We start from the raw sequence: 12,924 nt of genomic DNA, 5'->3' as shown, positions 1-12,924 counted from the left end.
CATTCATGGCTCTTAATTTGAGAAACAAAGGCAAAGGACATAGCGATAAACTAGTAAAGGCTTTGCGACTTAGAGCATCTGCAACCACATTGGCTTTACCCGGATAATAGTCAATGATACAGTCATAATCTTTAATGAGTTCAAGCCATCTACGTTATCTCAAATTCAACCCTTTCTGAGCACCAAAGTACTTCAAACTCTTGTGATCACTAAATATGTGACCCTTTTCTACATATAAGTAATGCCTTCAAATTTTCAAAGCAAACACTATGGCAGCGAGCTCAAGGTCATGAGTAGGATAATTCAACTCATGTGGTTTCGATTTTTGGGCGGCATACACAACCACTTTCCCTTCCTGCATCAGGACAATACCCAAACCATGATGAGAAGCATCACTATATATCACATACTCTTTCCCTTCAGTTGGTGGAGTAAGTATAGGAGCTTGTGTCAATAAGGATTTGAGCTTTTCAAAGCTCTCTTGGCATTTGTCATCCCATACGAACTTGAAATCCTTCCTCAAGAGTTTAGTCAAAGGAGGGGCTATAATGGAGAAGCCTTTGACAAACCTTTTATAGTATCCCGCTAAGCCCAAGAAACTTCTTACTGCAGCTGGACTATTAGGCGGTTTCCATTCAACAATAGCTTGAATCTTACTAGGATCCACCTTCACACCTTCAGCTAACACAACGTGTCCCAGAAAAGCCACTTTACCAAGCCAAAATTCATATTTGGAAAGCTTAGCATAAAGCTTTTTCTCTTCCAAAATTTGCAAAACAATCCGGAGATGCTTTTCAAGATCTTCACTATTCTTGGAATATATCGAAATATCATCTATAAAGACCACCAAAAATTAGTCAAGAAAAGGCTTGAACACGCGATTCATCAGATCTGTTATACCCCGTATATTTAAACGTCGAAATATTCGCAAGTAAGTCGACTCAAATTAAAGACAGGATCATTTTCGGACACGAAATAGAAATCCTTAATTTTCAATTTTAATTAGAACATAAATTGTTTATAAATTTTACTTAGTGTAAAAATATTATTAGAGATTAGGGATTAATTAATTGTGATTATATTATTAAGTAAGAATTAGTGATTAATTAAATTAATTAAGATTAATTACTTGGTGGGCCCCACCCGATTTTTAATTTTAAAAAAACAGAAATAAAAAATCAAACAAGTGACACATTAGGGGGCACGTGTAGGAACCAAGGAGAAAGTATATATGTCAACAAGATGATTCATAAATCATCAATGTGACATTTCATTTTGAATTAGCAAAAAAAAAAGAGAAACAAAAAGGAAAGCAAGCAAACTCTCCGCCATAGCCATGGCCGGCCGAGAATGATTGTGAGTGAGAGGGAGTGTGGAAGCTTGGATTCTAAAGGAATTGTAGGTGTTCAAGGAGTTGCAACGTGAATTGGATCGTTGGAGGAGACAACGTTAAGACATCAAGATCGTTAAGGTAAAAATTAAATCTTGTTCTATATGTTGTGATAGATGTGTGTTGAAAATAAAGAGTTGTAAGTGATGATGTTAGGTTGTTGTGTTGGCCGTGAGTATGGACTGTTTTAGCTTAAAAATGGTGATTAATTCTGACGTTGTTATCGCTATGGTTGTTATGAATCGTGTGACGAAAATAAAGGAGGTTGATAATTAAAGTAAAAGTTATGGTGTTGTGAACATATTGCCATCCTTGTTAAGTTGAGAAGATTGAAGATATAACTATGTCTATATGTTGTTGTTGGTATTTCTGTGTTAACAGGAGGGTAATTGGAAATTCGGGTTAGGCGAATATATAGGGGAAGTGCTGCCCAATTTTCGTTAAGTCCTTAACTAATAGAAAACCCAAACTGAGGTTGTGTAAGCTAAAGGATAAAATCCTATAAACAATGGGCTATAGATTTGTGATCTAGAACGTATAGCTACTAACGATAACGTTACTCTTATATTAAATAGGCTAAAAGAGCGACGAGGCGAACGAATTTACGAATAGTCGCTAACAGGTATGTAAAGCTAACCCTTCTTTCATATTTTGGCATGATCCCTTTTATATGACTCCTAAAGAACGTAAAACATAAATATTCTATTCTTAGTTGGATTTGGAGTCGATATCCAATGTCTTGTTTCGTTCATGCTATATTCTTGTTGATAATTCGAAGGAAGCTTCTGCGATACATTGCTCACATGTTCACTACAAAGCAAATGGTAAATGAAGAAAACTCTAAAACTTGTTCTCAAAATCTCTCCAAAGGGAGTTGTAATAGAAACCACTTGGAAAGGGGTGCAACGTTTTGTAACTTCATTACATATTCATACTGTATATCATATGTATTGTTATTGTTCCACCTGATCAGCTGGATTATGATATTCTTAAGACGGAAGCGGCTGCCCGAAGGGGCCACCCCAGCTAAGCCGGAAGCAGCTGCCCGAAGGGGCCACCCTAGATAAGCCGGAAGCGGCTGCCCGAATGGGCCATCATGACTACGCCGGAAGCGACCGTCCGAAGGGACTATTGTGTTATTGGCCGGAAGCGGCTACAAGTAGGATATTCTATATTTATATTGTGTAAGCTAGAATTTGTGTAAGGGACCATATGGCATGGTTCAAAATGCGGTTCCAGGTTACTCCCGGGTTGCTTTCTAAACTTGCTTATTGTTACGCTTTTCCTTGTTTTATGATTCAGTATAGCCTTTCATATTCAGTACATATTCCGTACTGACCCCCTTTCTTCAGGGGCTGCGTTTCATGCCCCAGGTTCAGGGATGCCGTCAGATAAACCAGCCACCTAGGAGGAGTCACCATTGAGAGTCAGACAGCTCCACTTGCTTCGGAGACTGTTTCTGTTTTGATATAATTTTGTGCGTATACATTATGGCCACGACGGGGCCCTGTCCCGTCACTTATGCATGGTCATACTCTTCTAGTAGTCTTCGGACAACGTGGGTGTCATGGATACTGTTTGGCCTTGCCAGCCATTGTTTTGATGTACAGAAGTATCGGCAGCCTCGTTGTCTTGCATTTTAATACGTTACGTATATATACAAATATGTTTTGGGATGTTTTGAGTTACAGGTCGACTTTGGTATTCTATTTACAGCTTTCAAACTTAGTTAAATAAACCCTATTGAACGCCATGTTTGAGTACAGGTAACATAAGTTGGGTTATCGGGCAGGTTAAGCTCGGTCACTCGTCATGACCCTAGGTTGGGTTGTGACAAAAGTGGTATCAGAGCAGTTCAGTCCTCGGCATGTTCACAGACGATGTCTAGTAGAGTCTTGTTTATCGGTGTGTTGTGCAAAAACATTGTTAATCGAGTCTTCAAAATTCAAGAAAATTGTGACATTGTGGCTTAAGGTAAAATTCTATCCTTTCTACACATTTTGGAGGTAGTTTAGACTTGTATAATTGATAGATGTGTGTTGAATATGAAGGGTTATATATATTGATGTTGAGCCGTGTAGTAATGTCATGTTGAGTAAGGATAGTGAATTGATTTTAAGTTGCATTGTGGTTGTTGTGATCATAGAGGTTGTAGTAAAAGAATGAAAGAATTAGATAGTTAAGGTTAAAGTTGGGTTGTTATGGACATGTTGTTATCCTTGTCAAGTTGAAAGGATTGGAGACGTGATTATGTCTATATGTTGTTGTTGGTATTTCTGTGTAAACAGAAGGGTAATTGGAAATTCAGGTTAGACGAATATATAGGGGAAGTGCTGCCCGATTTTCGTTAAGTCCTTAACTAATAGAAAACCCTAACCGAGGTTGAGTAAGCTAAAGGATAAAATCCTATTAACAATAGGCTATAGATTTGTGAACTAGAAAGTATAGCTACTAACGATAACGTTACTCTTATATTAAATAGGCTAAAAGAGCGACGAGGCGAACGGATTTACGAATAGTCGCTAACAGGTATGTAAAGCTAACCCTTCTTTCATATTTTGGCATGACCCCTTTTATATGACTCCTAAAGAATGTAAAACATAAATACTCTATTCTTAGTTGGATTTGGAGTCGATATCTAATGTCTTGTTTCGTTCATGCTATATTCTTGTTGATAATTCGAAGGAAGCTTCTGCGATACATTATGCTCACTTGTTCACTACAAAGGAAACGGTAAATGAAGGAAACTCTAACACTTGTTCTCAAAATCTCTCCAAAGGGAGTTGTAATAGAAACCACTCTGAAAGAGGTGCAACGTTTTGTAACTTCATTACATATTCATACTGTATATCATATGTATTGTTATTGTTCCACCTGATCAGCTGGATTATGATATTCTTAAGCCGGAAGCGGCTGCCCGAAGCGGCCACCCTAGCTAAGCCGGAAGCGGCTGCCCGAAGGGGCCACCATAGCTAAGCCGGAAATGGCTTCCCGAAGGGGCTATCATGACTACGCCGGATGCGGCCGTCCGAAGGGACTATTGTGTTATTGGCCGGAAGCGGCTACGAGTAGGATATTCCATATTTATATTGGGTATGCTAGAATTTGTGTAAGGGACCATATGACATGGTTCAAAATGTTGTTCCCGGTTACTCCCGGGTTACTTTCTAAACTTGCTTATTGTTACGTTTTTCCTTGTTTTATGATTCAGTACTGCCTTACATATTCTGTACATATTCCGTACTGACCCCCTTTCTTCGGGGGGCTGCGTTTCATGCCCGCAGGTACAGATAATCGGTTTGGTGACCCTCCAGCATAGGACTTCTACTCAGCTGTATTGGAGAGCTTCGTTGTTCCGGAGTTTAGACTTTTGGTACAGATCTTATAATATATATATATATATATATATATATGTATGTTTATCCAGGGGTACGACGGGGCCCTGTCCCGTCATATTTCACTATTAGTACTCTTAGAGGTCTGTAGACATATGTGTGGGTTGTGTATAAGTTATGTTCAGCTGTGTCTATCCGATGTGTTATGATATGATGTCCGTCTGTAGTGGCAGCCTTGTCGGCTTGCATATGACATGATGTTGATGTGTAGTGGCATCCTTGTCGTCTTGGGTATCACTTTATGATTTGATCAGTTGTGACTCCTCGGGAGACAGTTTATCTGAATATACATATATGACGACGTTATAAACCGTTGGAGTTCTTTTGCAAGTTTCCATACCACTCATAGATTCAATTTTATTATATGTAACAGGTTCGTATACGGGTGCCCAGTTCGGGCACTAGTCATGGACCACGGGGTTGGGTCGTGACAATCAACCCAATCTCTTGGGCCATGACTAGTGCTCGAGCTGGACACTCGTATACGTACCGGTTAGATATAGTCAACTAAATCTAAGAACAATACGGAAACTTGCGAAAGAACTCCAAAGGTTCATAACGTCATCATATATATATATATCCAGATAACCTGTCTCCTGAGGAGTCACATCTAATCAAAACATAATACGGTACGCAAGCCGACAAGGCTGCCACTACATGTCAATATGATACGGAAGTCGACAAGGCTGCCACTACATAGCAGTATCATCTGCAAGCCGACAAGGATGCCACAACAGACGAACATATCCATAGCACATCGTATAGACACAGCTGAACAAAACTTATACACAACCCACACATATGTCTACAGACCTCTAAGAGTATCGATAGTGAAATATGACGGGACAGGGCTGTACCCCTGGATAAACATATACATATACATCATAAGATCTGTACCAAAATTCTAGGCTCCGGAACAATGGAGCTCTCCAAGACAGCTGAGTAGGAGTCCTATGCTGAAGGGTCACCAAACCGACTATCTGTACCTGCGGGCATGAAACGCAGCCCCCCGAAGAAAGGGGGTCAGTACGAGATATTTACTGAGTATATAAAGCATGAAATACAGTAAAGAGGATCCTGACTGAAATAGAGATCACAGGAGACAAGTATGACATTCAAAATACCAATACACTTGCCTTATGAAATGTAAATCGTGCATATTAATATCATACCCGGCCCATTATGGGACTCGGTGACATAATCATATCATCATCATACATATATATATATATATATATATATATATATATATATACCGTACCCGGCCCTCTAGTGAGGGACTCGGTGAATAAAGTCATCACATGCCATCCTTGGCGCCATAATTACATCATCATATCGTCATATCATCATGTCATCATATATATATATATGCACTTGCTCCTTGGTTCCTACACGTGCCCCCTAATGTGTTACTTGTTTGATTTTCTATTTTTGTTTTTTTAATTAAAAAAATCAGGTGGGGCCCCCCAAGTAATTAATTTAATTAATCACTAATTCTTACTTAATAATCTAATCACAATAAATTAATTCCTAATCTCTAATAATATTTTTACACTAAGTAAAATTTATAAACAATTTATGTTCTAATTAAAATTGAAAATTAAGGATTTCTATTTCCTGTCCGAAAATGATCCTGTCTTTAATTTGAGTCGACTTGCTTGCGAATATTTCGACGTATAAATATACGGGGTATAACATCCTCCCCCTCTTTAGAACATTCGTCCTCGAATGTTGGAAATTTGTAACTTATAGAAGTTTTATGGATAGTTAAACAATAGAGTAAAACATGACGGTACTATTTAAGGTCAAATTAATTGTATCTGATACCGCAGTATCATGTTATAATAACTAGAAGATTACATATCAAAGGTTGTCTTCTATTCGTTTACCCTAGTTCGGATTTATAGCTATGGTCTTGCTATGCTATGGGCACTTCTCCCCTTAAAGTTTCAACAATGTGTTTCACTAAGTCTTTTGTCTTGATTTACCCCGTTAACCGCTATGCTCGTATTCTAACTTATGTTGTAATACATCATGTCATAGTGATAAGGGACAGTTCATATATAGCTTATATCCATCAATAAATTATCTGAAGAAGGGTATACCTGGTGGTGCATCCTGCGGTGTCTCTAGACCCGGTCTCCCACCTAGAGCGTAGATACGATGCGGCCCAGTACTGGAGCTAGATGCTCTACTTCTGCCCCTACCTCGTCCGGAAGAAGTCTGGAGTCCTATCTCTGGTGCTCTCACTGAGGATGACGACGCTGCTACCGAATTCTCAGGAACAATAATACCCACTCTTTGTGGGCAATCTCTAGCATAGTGTCCCGCATCACCACAAGTATAGCATATGTCACGACCCAACCCCGTAGGCCGTGACTAGTGTCCGAATTGGACAGTCATATCACCTGTTAACTATAATCTTTTATAACCAGCATATTATGAACTTATTTGTATAAAAAAAACAGGACGTTATTCTAAAGCTGTCACAATTCTGTATGTCGTAGGCACCTATCTCCTGAGGAGTTACGATCTTCAACCACAACATATATATATATTTACGCCAGCCGACAAGGCTGCCACTACACGCAACATCCCAAACATATATATATATGCAAGCCGACAAGGCTGCCATTTCGAATGGGTACGCCCCAAACATAAGTCATATTCATACAACGCAACAACAACGATATACAGACCCACACATGTGTCCACAGAACTCTAAGAGTAATGACAGAATCATATGACGGGACAGGGCCCCGCCGTACCCCGACTAAACACATATATATACAACAAAAGGGAGTTATACCACAAGCTAGGTTCCGGAACAAAGGAGGACTCCAAAGTAGCTGAATAGATATCCTAGGCTGGCGGATCTCCGAAACGAGCGTCTGTACCTGCGGGCATGAACGCAGCCCCCCGAAGAAAAGGGGGTCAGTACGGAATATGTACTGAGCATGTAAAGCATGAAATATAGTAATAGACTCATACTGAGACAAGGTGTGTAGGACCCAATGCAACAAACAGGATTTCATAAAACTTGCCTTTGATCATATTTCATCGATATCGTTCTCATATCAATATCAATATAGAGTTTTGTAACCAAGGCTGAATAATCATTCTGTATATAACATATATAACGTGTCCCGACCCTTTAGTGAGGGACTCGGTAATTATAATCATAGCATCATAACATAAACATATACGTGTCTCGGCCCTCTAGTGAGGGACTCGGTAATAAGGAATATATGCCCTCCTGGCCGTCATCTCCATAGCACCATGTCATCATATCATCATATCATCATCATATCATCATATCATCATATATATATATATATATATAACGTGTCCCGGCCCTCTAATGAGGGGCTCGATGAGTAATATAGTAAATATGCGCACGAAAACGTGTCCTGGCCCGGGACTCAGTGAAGGATATAGCGGTAAGCACGAGCAGAATAATAAGCAACCACATATATGCAATTCATCTTTTGAGACTCAATGGATAAGTAACTAACCAGCTCTAAAGTGTCAGGATAATAATCATATTCAGTTCTTTTTAAATCTCATTACAAGTTATAGCACGGAACGTTTCAGATTTCATGTACATGTATCAATTTGACAAGGTGTAACTTTTGATAGTCAAGTATGCCTTTAATTATGCAATTCTTTTAAAGTAGGAACTTCTATACTTCATTCATTAGTCAATCATACAGTAGGCTCGTGACCATAACATTACGGAATGAATAGAATCATAAGTCATGCTTGGAACTACAGAGTAGAATTTACCCCAAGGTTCATATCATTTCTTACTTACGTCTAGGACATGCCAAAAGAAAGAAGGAATAGGCTTTACATACCTTTAGCGTTTAGTCGTATTATAACTTGTACTTGCTGCCCAATAGTACTTATCCTATATCAAGATATCAAAAGCTACAATTAGTCTACGAGGGAATTCAATATGTATTTTAACGTTAACAATCCCCTTCCAACATTTAGACGACGTTTCGTTCGCATTCAAACCAACTAGTACTACAAGCTAATATTGTTAGTCATTCTTTCATGTATTAATCCAAAATTGTTTAAACATGACTTAAGGGAACTTTGGACAGCTTGTACATCATTCAAAACTGTCCCATACTCACGGTCAAACAGCACACACCACACTACCATTTCTATTTCGCAATTTTCCAACTTCAACTACAACGACAACAACACGTTTACAACATTACTTATACGATTATTGGAACTGTTTTAGCATCATATTACTCTTACAACAGCCCACAAACCATTTCAGTTTCAACTTGAATCATTAAGCTTCACTTTCACTATACGTTCATAACAATAATCAACATTCCAAATGCACAACTCTACTCCTATCATCAAAACAGTCCACGGTTTGGACTGTTTTCCCCCTTCAACATGATTCATTTCTTTAACACCTCAATTCACATATTCACTATGCATACAATACACCACAATGTCCATAACAACAACAATCAAAACATGACACAAAACAATCCATAAATTCCTCTAAAGCAGTCCCCTACACGGCTTCAACACAACTACAACAACTTCATGATTTTCATCCAATTATCCATACTACAACACATTCAATTCATTCCCAATACATGTACAAGGAGGTTAAGCATCATTTCACCTAAGTCTACATCACACGACCCACTTCAACTTCAAGACAAACAGTCCAATACCAACATGCAACATCATAAACATTCAATTCACCACAAACATATGAAAAGGGATCAACTTCTTACCTTATCACCCAATGCTTCAATCGGCTAAGCCTTCAAATCCATTTCTTGAAATTTAACACTTGTTCTTGTTATACCAATGAATGCTACACGTTATTATACCTCTATAAGGGAGTTAAATTGCTTGAAAAACTGATTTTTGGATCAACTTTGGGGCACCTCTCTGTCGGCCAGCTCTAGCCGAGAGACCCTCTCTCTCTATCTCTATATTTCTTGCTTTGTGAATGTTGAAATGACCTGCTTAGTGATGTATGAATCAGAATTTTTCCTTATATATTCCTTCCATGAATTGGACGTGTGTCCAACTCAAATTTTTGGGTCAAAAACCATTGACCACATCACTAACCTACACGGCCAACTATGGCTTATGATAATGGACTAATTTTTGTTTCCCAATCCCACTTAATAATCCAATCATGGTTAATTAAATCCCAATTTTCCATTAATGCTTCTATACCAAACGAAATTTGTAGGTAACTTGTGACTTGAAACGAAACCGGAAGTTAAAGTCTCTACTTAGTATCTTAAAATAGTCTTGTCTTTAACTTGTCGCGTTTATTTTAAAACGTCCCAGTGTATGAAAATATGGGGTATAACAGCATACACCCTGACGACACCGTCCTACATGACGTTTCCCGCAAGTCGCACATCGAAAAGGGGGAATCACCTCCTGCCCTGACCCCACCTGCTGCTGAGAACCCGATGCATAAGAAGAACTCTTTCTCTGCCTAAGGGTAGTCACCCTACCCCGCTGAGATCCTTGAAACTGCAGAGGTACACTATACTGGGGTCTGCTTTCGCTAGTGGAACCTCTATACTTACCCTCTGAAATAGCCCTCTTGGGCTGACTACTACTCTGCTCCGAGATAGCCTCTGGCTGGCGCCTACGATCCTCTGACCCTTGAGCATAAGCCTGAATACGAGCTATATCCATACCTGGCTGCATCGTTACTGCCATACAAGCCTCCTGCAACCCTGGATCTAATCCCATCACGTATCGGTGAACTCTATCTTCCATTTCCTGCACAATACTAGGGGCATATCTGTCTAAAGAATCAAACTCCACACTATACTCTCTAACAGACATGCTATCCTGCTGCAGGTTAAGAAACCTATCAACCCTTGCCCGCCTCAACTCGTGTGGCATATAATGGCGCAAGAAGGCATCTGAGAATTTCTGCCAAGTCGGCAGAAGAGCATCCCTACCCCTAAATAATCTCCATGACTGAAACCAATTAATTGTTATACCCTGCAACCTATAAGCAGCTAACCCAACAGATTCTGTAGCTGACGCCTTCATCACATTTAAGGTACGCTGCATACTATCTATGAACTCCTGAGGATCAGCATTAGAGTCCGTGCCCTTAAACTCTGGGGGATCTAATATAAGAAAATCTCGGGCCTTGGCACTAGCAGCTCTATCTGGATACTCATGACCCCTATCCTGTCGTCCAGCCTGGGTAGCAAGTATCTGAGTCAACAAACGTATAGCATCTCTCATCTCTCTCATCTCCTGACCCTGAGCATCCGGCTGAGGGACTGGAGGTACTGGTACTGGTGCTGGAGCTGGGGCTGGATCAGATGCCCCTCTGAGCTCCTCCGGAGGTGGGGAAGTAGGAGAACTCTGGGACTGAATGTGTATCCCAGTATAAGTCTGATCTGTGGTAGACCTGGGGGCTTGGCTAACTGCCTCACCCTCAACTGATTTTCCCTTCCGGGCTGCTGTCGCTTTACTCTTCCTAGTCATCGCTGAAATAATACAAAATTATTAGATTAAGGACTTCACTTATGACACATCTCTATTCGCACAATCTCCAACATGAAAGAAGGAATGACACCCTGTTAATGTCTCGTAGCCTCCTGTTTATAGATGTAGTGCACAACACGCCGATAAACAAGACTCTACTGGACACCGTCTGCGAACATGCCGAGGACTGACCTGCTCTGATACCACTTTTGTCATGACCCAACCTAGGGTCATGACGAGTGACCGAGCTTAACCTGCCCGATAATCCAACTTATGTTACTTGTACTCAAACATGGCGTTCAATAGGGTTTATTTAACTAAGTTTGAAAGCTGTAAATAGAATACCAAAGTCGACCTGTAACTCAAAACATCCCAAAACATATTTGTACATATACGTAACGTATCACAATGCAAGCCAACGAGACTGGCGATACTTCTGTACAACAAAACAATGGCCGGCAAGGCCAAATAGTGTCCATGACACCCACGCTGTCCGCAGACTACTATAAGAGTATGACCATGCATAAGTGACGAGACAGGGCCCCGTCGTGCCAATAATGTATACGCTCAAAATTATATCAAAACAGGAACAGTCTCCGAAGCAAGTGGAGCTGTCTGACTCTCAATGCTGACTCCTCCTAGGTGGCTGGATTCTCTGACCGCATCCCTGAACCTGCGGGCATGAAACGCAGCCCCCGAAGAAAGAGGGTCAGTACGGAATATGTAATGATTATGTAAGGCAGTACCGAATCATAAATCAAGGAAAAGCGTAACAATAACCAAGTTTAGAAAGCAACCCGGGAGTAACCTGGAACTGCATTTTGAACCATGCCATATGGTCCCTTACACAAATTCTAGCATACACAATATAAATATAGAATATCCTACTCGTAGCCGCTTCCGGCTAATAACACAATAGTCCCTTCGGATGGCCGGTTCCGGCGTAGTCATGATGGCCCTTTCAGGCAGCCACTTCCGGCTTAGCTAGGGCGGCCCCTTCGGGCAGCCGCTTCCGGCATAAGAATATCATAATCCAGCTGATCAGGTGGAACAATAACAATACATATGATATACAGTATGAATATGTAATGAAGTAACAAAACGTTGCACCCCTTTCAGAGTGGTTTCTATTACAGCTCCCTTTAGAGAGATTTTGAGAACAAGTTTTAGAGTTTCCTTCATTTACCGTTTTCTTTGCAGTGAACATGTGAGCATAATGTATCGCAGAAGCTTCCTTCGAATTATCAACAAGAATATAGCATGAACGAAACAAGACATTGGATATCGACTCCAAATCCAACTAAGAATAGAATATTTATGTTTTACGTTCATTAGGAATCATATAAAAGGGATCATGCCAAAATATGAAAGAAGGGTTAGCTTTACATACCTGTTTAACGACTACTCGCAAATCCGTTCGCTTTGTCGCTCTTTTAGCCTATTTAATATAAGAGTAACGTTATCGTTAGTAACTATTCTTTTTAGTTCACAATTCCGTAGCCCATTTCTTATAGAACTTATCATTTAGCTTATACATTCTCGTTTAGGGTTTTCCATTAGTTAAAGATTTAACGAAAATTAGGCAGCATTTCCCCTATATATTCGCCTAACCCGAATTTCCAA

The sequence above is a fragment of the Lycium barbarum genome, chromosome 2, assembly GCF_019175385.1.
Source record: "Lycium barbarum isolate Lr01 chromosome 2, ASM1917538v2, whole genome shotgun sequence".
In the NCBI taxonomy this organism is placed as follows: domain Eukaryota; kingdom Viridiplantae; phylum Streptophyta; class Magnoliopsida; order Solanales; family Solanaceae; genus Lycium; species Lycium barbarum.
Note: the sequence above shows the minus strand (reverse complement) of the source record.